This window comes from Corapipo altera, unplaced genomic scaffold (genome assembly GCF_003945725.1).
Source record: "Corapipo altera isolate COAL_440 unplaced genomic scaffold, ASM394572v1 0, whole genome shotgun sequence".
In the NCBI taxonomy this organism is placed as follows: domain Eukaryota; kingdom Metazoa; phylum Chordata; class Aves; order Passeriformes; family Pipridae; genus Corapipo; species Corapipo altera.
In genome coordinates, this window is record NW_020884872.1 from 29,229,585 (window position 1) to 29,236,684 (window position 7,100).

The following is a 7,100-nucleotide window of genomic DNA, read 5'->3' on the forward strand; positions in this document are numbered from 1 at the left end:
GGGGTGTGGAAACTGACTTCCCAAGTCAATGGCTCAAATACAAGTATTTCAGTCCTCTGCCTCAGTTTGTGATCTTAAAAGCAATGAGACAAGATAATAATTTTTTTTCTTTCCTTTATCCTTCACATGTGTTCTTTGTGGATTGTAAGCCTCTGGGAATGTCTTTACTATATCGCATACACTCTCCTATGTAACACACAGAAATAATGGCAATTAATATCAGTATTGCAGTTCATTAGATTTATTGAGTTCTGGCCCATTGGTTGATAGCAAAGAGTTTCTTTAAGAATGTAAAGTCAAAGTTGTCTTTGGTTTTTTTGGTCTTTTGTTTGTTTCATTTGGGGGATTTCTGCAATGCAGACTGAGGGAAGATTTAGATTTTTCTGGCTCTTACTCTGAGCTGAAAGTGCCCATGACTGGGATGGGAACCCAAGGTATAAGTGTTACGGGGATACCCTGATACAGGCTCAGTGTAGTGTTTTCATGAACATGTGGCTTTTGGAGTAGGAATTCTCAGTTTTCTGCCAGGTCCAAGACTTATGCTTTCTCAAAAGCCATCTTGTAAATTGTACCTTTAAGTAAGTCTTGAAATGCTTAAGACTTGAGTTGGCTGGAACAGAATCTGTCTCCACCAAATGAACACCAAGACCCTTAGTGATGACAGAACTTTTAATATAGGTGGCCAAATAAAGGAAGGCCCACTTTGTCCCAGACAAGGTACTGCTAGGGAGATTGGACTGCCAGGACAGCAAAGCAGAAGTCATAATGGTGTTGGTGCCATGAACTACAGGAGTACAAAAAATGGCACAGCACAGTTTGCACAGAGAAGCAAAACAAACTTTGTGCTTGAGGAAGGATATGTCCCTAAGCAGTGTGACATGGTGACACCTCTCACCTGAGTGTTACATCTCATGAGCATTAAAGATCCACGAATGTCAATCAGCTATGAAGGATTCTTCATGAGTGGAGGACACATGATTACTTTTTATGTGCAAGATATTCTAATTATTCTGTAGACATTCATTTCAGATTACAGAATTTTTATTGAAAACCATTTAATTTTCAGTGGTTGTCACTTGAGTGGACAAAGTAGAGTAGCACAGGAAAATAACTTAGCACAGGTTCAGATCCTCCATCATTTGCATACACATAAATAATATAACTTTTGTCTCCTGCTTATACATAATGGCAGCAAAACTGCTAATATGCATTGAATACAGTGTGTTGCTAGTGTCAGATCATTAATAACAGTATGAAAAAATATATAATTTTTCATTATACCTGAGTACATTTTCTGGATAAAATGTACAAAATGTATATTTATGTACAAGTGTGTGACACGATATTGTTATAACTGCACATCCTGAACTTCCCTGGGCAATAACCAAAGTATCCACCATTATTGTAGTAAAGAGCAGAAACACAAACACACAAAAAAAGATTCCAAAACTTTAGGGAAAGGATGTATATTCATATGTTTCAGGGCATAAAAGACTTTGTGGATTAGGAGGAAATTTCCTCTGTGGACAAGTAGTCCCTGTAACAACCTACTGCAGAGTTTCCAGCATGCTCATCTGAAGATAGCCAATTTAATAAACACTTTACTTAAGAAGGTGGTCAGCTTATCTGATCCAGCATATCCTCTGTGTACTGACATGAAAAATGAGAGCCTCTTATATTATGCCTACTATGAGCAGTTTTGTCTGCTATAACTCTGTTCTTGATACTTTTCCAAATGTAAATTAAACCAACTTGTGGATAAGATTTCCTTGTCCATATAACTTCTCCTCTTCCTGCTCCTATCCCCACTGTAGAAGAATGTAAATTGACATCTCCTTACACTGCAGGCATGTAGCATGTCTGGGCAATAATACCTGTAGCTCAGCAGAGTGTTGGCTGCACCACAGGAACAGAAAAAAGTGACCAGAGGTAAGGCTCTGCTGGGTTTCCCCCCTAGCACTGGGTGACTCACTTGAGGCTCCGCTTCACCTGTCTGATGTTTGTGTTTGCAGTCATTTTCCATGAGAAGGTGTCTTTAATTAAAACTCACTACATAACCCCATCAGAGGGGTATGACATTTCAGAGGATTGAGGCAGAACTACAGGTCTACTGAAGCAGGAGAGGCAAGCTGTGTTTTTCCAGTGTCTATGCAAATTGGGGGGGTTTAAGCATGGGAGCTGTATGCTGAAGTCCCCAACAGCACTATATGCAGATGTGGTCCACTTAGGCTGTGACACACATCTTACACTTCTTCCCTCCACCCAGGACCCAGGCAGGGAACACAACAGGAAGCCATACCCCAGACTTAAGGGGAGGGTGCCAGCTACAAAATATGGGTATCCAGTCTTCCTCCTTAGGGTTCTCCACTGGGACAGCAGTTCTGCTCCTGAAAAGGGGTAGAGGAATGTGAGGGCTTGGGAACCAGCATTACTACAGGTATTTATTGCTGTATTTATTGCTTTGATTTTGGGCATCTCAGTGTGAAGTCAGTGAAAGCTGCAGGAATTCAGTATGTTGGAAAATCAGACGCAGCTTGTCTTAAATTGACTATCCAGGGCAAAATGCTTCTCTGGAAGAATTTTAGTCTGGTTCTGTAGATACAGTTGCTTGCCAACTTTTTTACTTAAAGGTATAACAGCCTTCAGGTTGTTACATAGGTATAAATGCCTATAACTTTCTGTTCATAATGATTTTGGTACATCTATTGTTTTCTGTGAAAATGAAATACTGTCTTTTATATTGATGGTTAGTAAGCTGCATTTCAAATTTTTTTGGTTTATTTGCACGAAGGTAGTATAAATCACCTGCCCTGAGATTTTCCCACTATGCTCCACAGAAGTACAGTCAGTAGGGCTGTGGGGAGGGTTACACTTGTCAGTGAGGGCTCGTGCTTGGACAGCCTCAAGTCACCTGGTCCTAAACACCCAGGAACCTGGATTATAGTCTATCCCTGGAGCCTACAGTAAGATATAAGCTCCCACCACGACATCCAGACAGCCAGAAGTATCTCTGGGTACAGGGTCATTTCCATGGCAGGATTAATTTTTGGACACTGATGGAAGTCTTCAGAGCTGTTAGTTCAAATAAGTTTGGAAACTCCTGGATTATAGGACAACTCACAGTTTAGTAAGCTGTTGCCTGATGATTTTTCAGAAAAAAAAATTAGAGAAAAAAGGAGAGCAAAATAAAACCATATGAACTTACGTTAAAATGGTCCTCTGACTCAGGGCATTTCAGTTTTAACTTGGAGAGGAGATTGTGGGAATTTAGAATTTTCACAAAGCAAATCCAAACCCAAGTGTCTTAAATTGACTGCCCAAAGTCAGAAAGCTGCTTCTAACACGTTTTTCTTTTATTTAGTGTATGAATTATTAAACTGCTGTGAATTACCCATTCAACTTCAGGCTTCTAAACTGAGTCTGAAAGACTGTATATTCTACAGAATGCAGAAAATTAAGATTGTGCAGATGGAAAATACTTCTCTGATGCAGTCTTCTAAGATGTCTTACAAATACTGAGCATCAGCTCCTGTGCAGAATGCAGCTGGGTGTCATTCAAGCAGTTCTTTGAGGGATATTACAGGAAGATGTTATATGCATGGAGATAGGAGTATCTGAGTCTTCCTTCAAGAGGCAGTAATCCTGGGAAGTGATGTTCACAGGAAGGTGTGGTACTCCTTTCAGAGGTGATATTAATGCTTGCTAATTCCTTCAGTGCTACTGCCTAAGCATTTTATTGCTTTCCCCATTCCCAAGAACTGTGGAGACTGATATATATTTATGCTGGGACTACTAATACATAGCTTTACAACAAACCACTAAGATCCTCAGGAGCCTTCCTCCAAAATGCACACAGATATTCTCTTCATGACCAAAGTTTGCTGAATCTGTTGTTAAGTAAGAGCCATTAATTCAGTAATCCACAAAAAATCAGAATTCTAAGTGGCTTTCTGTATTGGCTCTTAAGGATTTCTCTGAAACTTCATCACATGACAGTTTTCAATCTCAGCAAGCTCCTCCAGGTCACTAAGTGAAAGACAATAACAAAGCAAAGCAAAACATGTAACAAATTCAATGAGCATCTATTATCAGCCTGATTACACACTGCACCACACAGAATCATAGTGATTTCAGTGAGGCTCCATATAGCATAAGGAGTCTCCCACGCAGATTAGTTTAAAAGATAAGGGTCTCCTCCTGGAATATCTCCTCCCTTCACCCCTTCCCATTCTGTATAGAGCAGCATAAAGCAAAGGCCTGCCTTTTTTGCATATTTGCAATGTTGTAGTTGTTGATAGGTTTGTACAATAATTCAAATTACAATAGCTAAGAAAATATTTCCCAGTGCCATCTCAAGCCTACCTTGGCTTTTTTCACTTTGGTCACTCAAACAATCTTCTCTGTCCAGTCACCTTTCTAATAATAATTTTGACTCATTCCAGTTGCCACAGCATTAGGTATAAATGCCTAAATTCATACCATTCAGTTCCATTCAGGCATAATTTTATGGGAGGACTCAGTGTGCAATATAAAGTGAAAAAAACCAAATGTCAGAAACTTCATATTGATACTTTGATCAGAAGCAACATGAGACTGAAAGTTTTTGAACAACAAACCATTTGAGAGTGTGTAACATGCTTGTGAAAATATTCATAGCATAATTAGATAAATAACAGATCCAGCGTCTATTTTTACTTTCCCTTGATGAGAAGCTTTGCAGGAGAGACTGCTGGTAGTTAATTCTCCCTAACAACAATCTGTGTAATCACAAACCCCAATTAGCTGTGCCTGTTCTATGCTATACAAACTATTTCCTTAGCGCTTCACATCACTACTTTGTAATTAGCTTTCATCTACACGAGCTTTGACTAAAAAAATATAAAAGAGTGTAAGTGATTGTACTGCCACTCAGTATTCTGCGAAATAATCGCTAGCGATTTCAATCAGATTAATTTTATCACCCATATTAAGGAAAATTACCTCCCTCTTCACTCTCTACAGCTGAGGGCTATTTCATTTCCTGAGATGTTCATAAAAGCATAATATAAAGCAATCTGTAATTGTAAATATCCTTCCCTAATAACTTTGAGATATTTCCTTAATACATCTTTACATTTGGAGTTTCCGTTCCATAAAATACAGTAACAAGTGCTCTATTATGTTTTAAGTGTGTGCTGTTAAGCTGGACAACTTAGCACTGTCCTTCCTGTTTTTACATAGGGTTATATTTAACTTGCAGATAATGGGAACAAGGTTTAAAAGTGATGGAGCGGAATAATGGCGTTACAGCAATAATATATCTTGCCTTTGTGAGGAATAGAACTTTACAGCCTATTTCAGGTCAGCCAACACCAATTCCATTTTTCACAGCCTGACAACTTTCACCTTCACCCACACTCCAGATGGATATTAAAAACTACTTTCCAAACAAAACTGAGGTTTGGCTATACCCATGCTCTACATCTGGGGAGAGCCCTTTGATACTTAAAATCAGTATATAATGTAAAATAAAACAAAACCAGGGAGCCTGCAGCAGCTGCATGCCACTGACTTGTTTAGTGAACTTCCCAGGTAGTTAAAGGGCAAAGCAAGCTGCTCAGGTCTTACCAGAGGGGTCATAGCAGGAGAATTTCTGCAACTGCAACACTTGCATGTTGAAATTCTGCAGGGAGAACGTGGCATTAGTAAAAATTTAGCACCTGCTTTGTGGGAAATGTGAGGTGTGCGCTAGGTGTACCACAGCAGCTCCATATAGCACCACCAAGAAGGTTCATTAGGGTTTCCAGGCCACCAGCACTTTTCACTGAACACAGATCAAGACAGCTGGGAACACAGCTGACTGTACCCTGTGTTGGTCATACTCCCACTTTTATCTGTAAGCATTGGTCCTGAATATACCTGTTTATTTAAAAATAAATAAATAAATAAAGGAAAACAATACAAAAGGCACTGGGTGATTAAAATGACTACAATGTGTTCTCACCCATACATGTATATGTTGTCTGCATTGCAGGGCTTTCCCCCAGCATCCTCAGCTTCACCACAGATGTACAAGGCAAGAAAGCCTCTCCACTGGAGAAGAGAATTCTTTCTGCCTGCTGCAGTGGAGTCTGAAATGTTCCCAAGTAGCAAAGCCCCAGGGGTAAATGAGATGTCTGCATAGCAAATCACACAGGTTTCCCCAGCACACTGTGAGTTGCTGCACATTGTTGTACATCCCTTGGCATTATGAGACTTTGTACTGTGTGTGAGATGAAGAATAACACAGTGTATCTTGAAATCTTAGGAATGGGGTGGGGGTTGTTGGAGATGTGATAGAGTTTCATCAGTGTCGTGGTGTCAGGATATGGCAGATACTACAGGTAACAGCTCACTGGAATCAAATGTATTGCACTCACCCTTCTTTCTACAGGAGGAAGAGAAACTTTCCAACCTTTTAGGTAGGCGTGAGAAAAAGTTCTTTCTCATCTAGAGCAACATCTTGACTGTTTGCAAATATGTCTCTTTGTAAACATGGATGGGACACATCAGGAAGACACACTGAAATGGGTTAGTTTCCTTTGCTGTTCCCTTAAGACGGAGTACAGACATTTTACCTCTACTCTTTCCCAGTATTCATGTTTCTGTAATGGTAGAAGACACTGAAGACCAGATCATACATTTCACCTTAGCATGACAGACTAATCAGAAAGTGACTTTCAACTGGTCTGAGTCTCTGCAGGAATCCCTGTGGCTGAACCTTTCTCAAGGATGTTGTCAAGAAAGAGGCCTGCAGCTGGTATACCCCCACATGGTACAGATATTCCCAGGAGAAGTGTCATCACCCACTCCCTTTTCTTCTGCTTGAGGAACGTGCAGGGACAGGGATGCCACAGACAGAAACACTGAATCCCCTGAGGAAAATGAAGTGGAATCATTACAAAAAGAAAGGCTCAAGTTTATATATCTGCAGAAAAACTCAAATTAAGCATGTAAATTTTAGTTTTCACATGCTTAAATTTTTATTTCTGAGAAGGCCAGCTAATAAACAAAGTCACCTATTACAGTTGTACAAATGTTTCATCCTCACTGTTTAATATTGTCAGGAAATAAAGTGAAAC

At 39.8% G+C, this 7,100-nt stretch overlaps 1 long non-coding RNA gene across 1 annotated transcript in view; it reads right to left on the minus strand.

The window, feature by feature from the left end:
• LOC113948959 overlaps window positions 1-5,910 on the minus strand; it is a 40,031-nt gene extending 34,121 nt beyond the window's left edge. Inside the window, exons 1-3 of the long non-coding RNA XR_003528278.1 lie at window positions 5,608-5,910; window positions 4,363-4,515; window positions 2,300-2,387 (exon numbers count right to left, since the gene is read on the minus strand). This is a non-coding gene — a long non-coding RNA (uncharacterized LOC113948959). The remainder of the gene's footprint in view (window positions 1-2,299; window positions 2,388-4,362; window positions 4,516-5,607) is intronic.
• Between the last annotated feature and the right edge of the window lie 1,190 nt (window positions 5,911-7,100).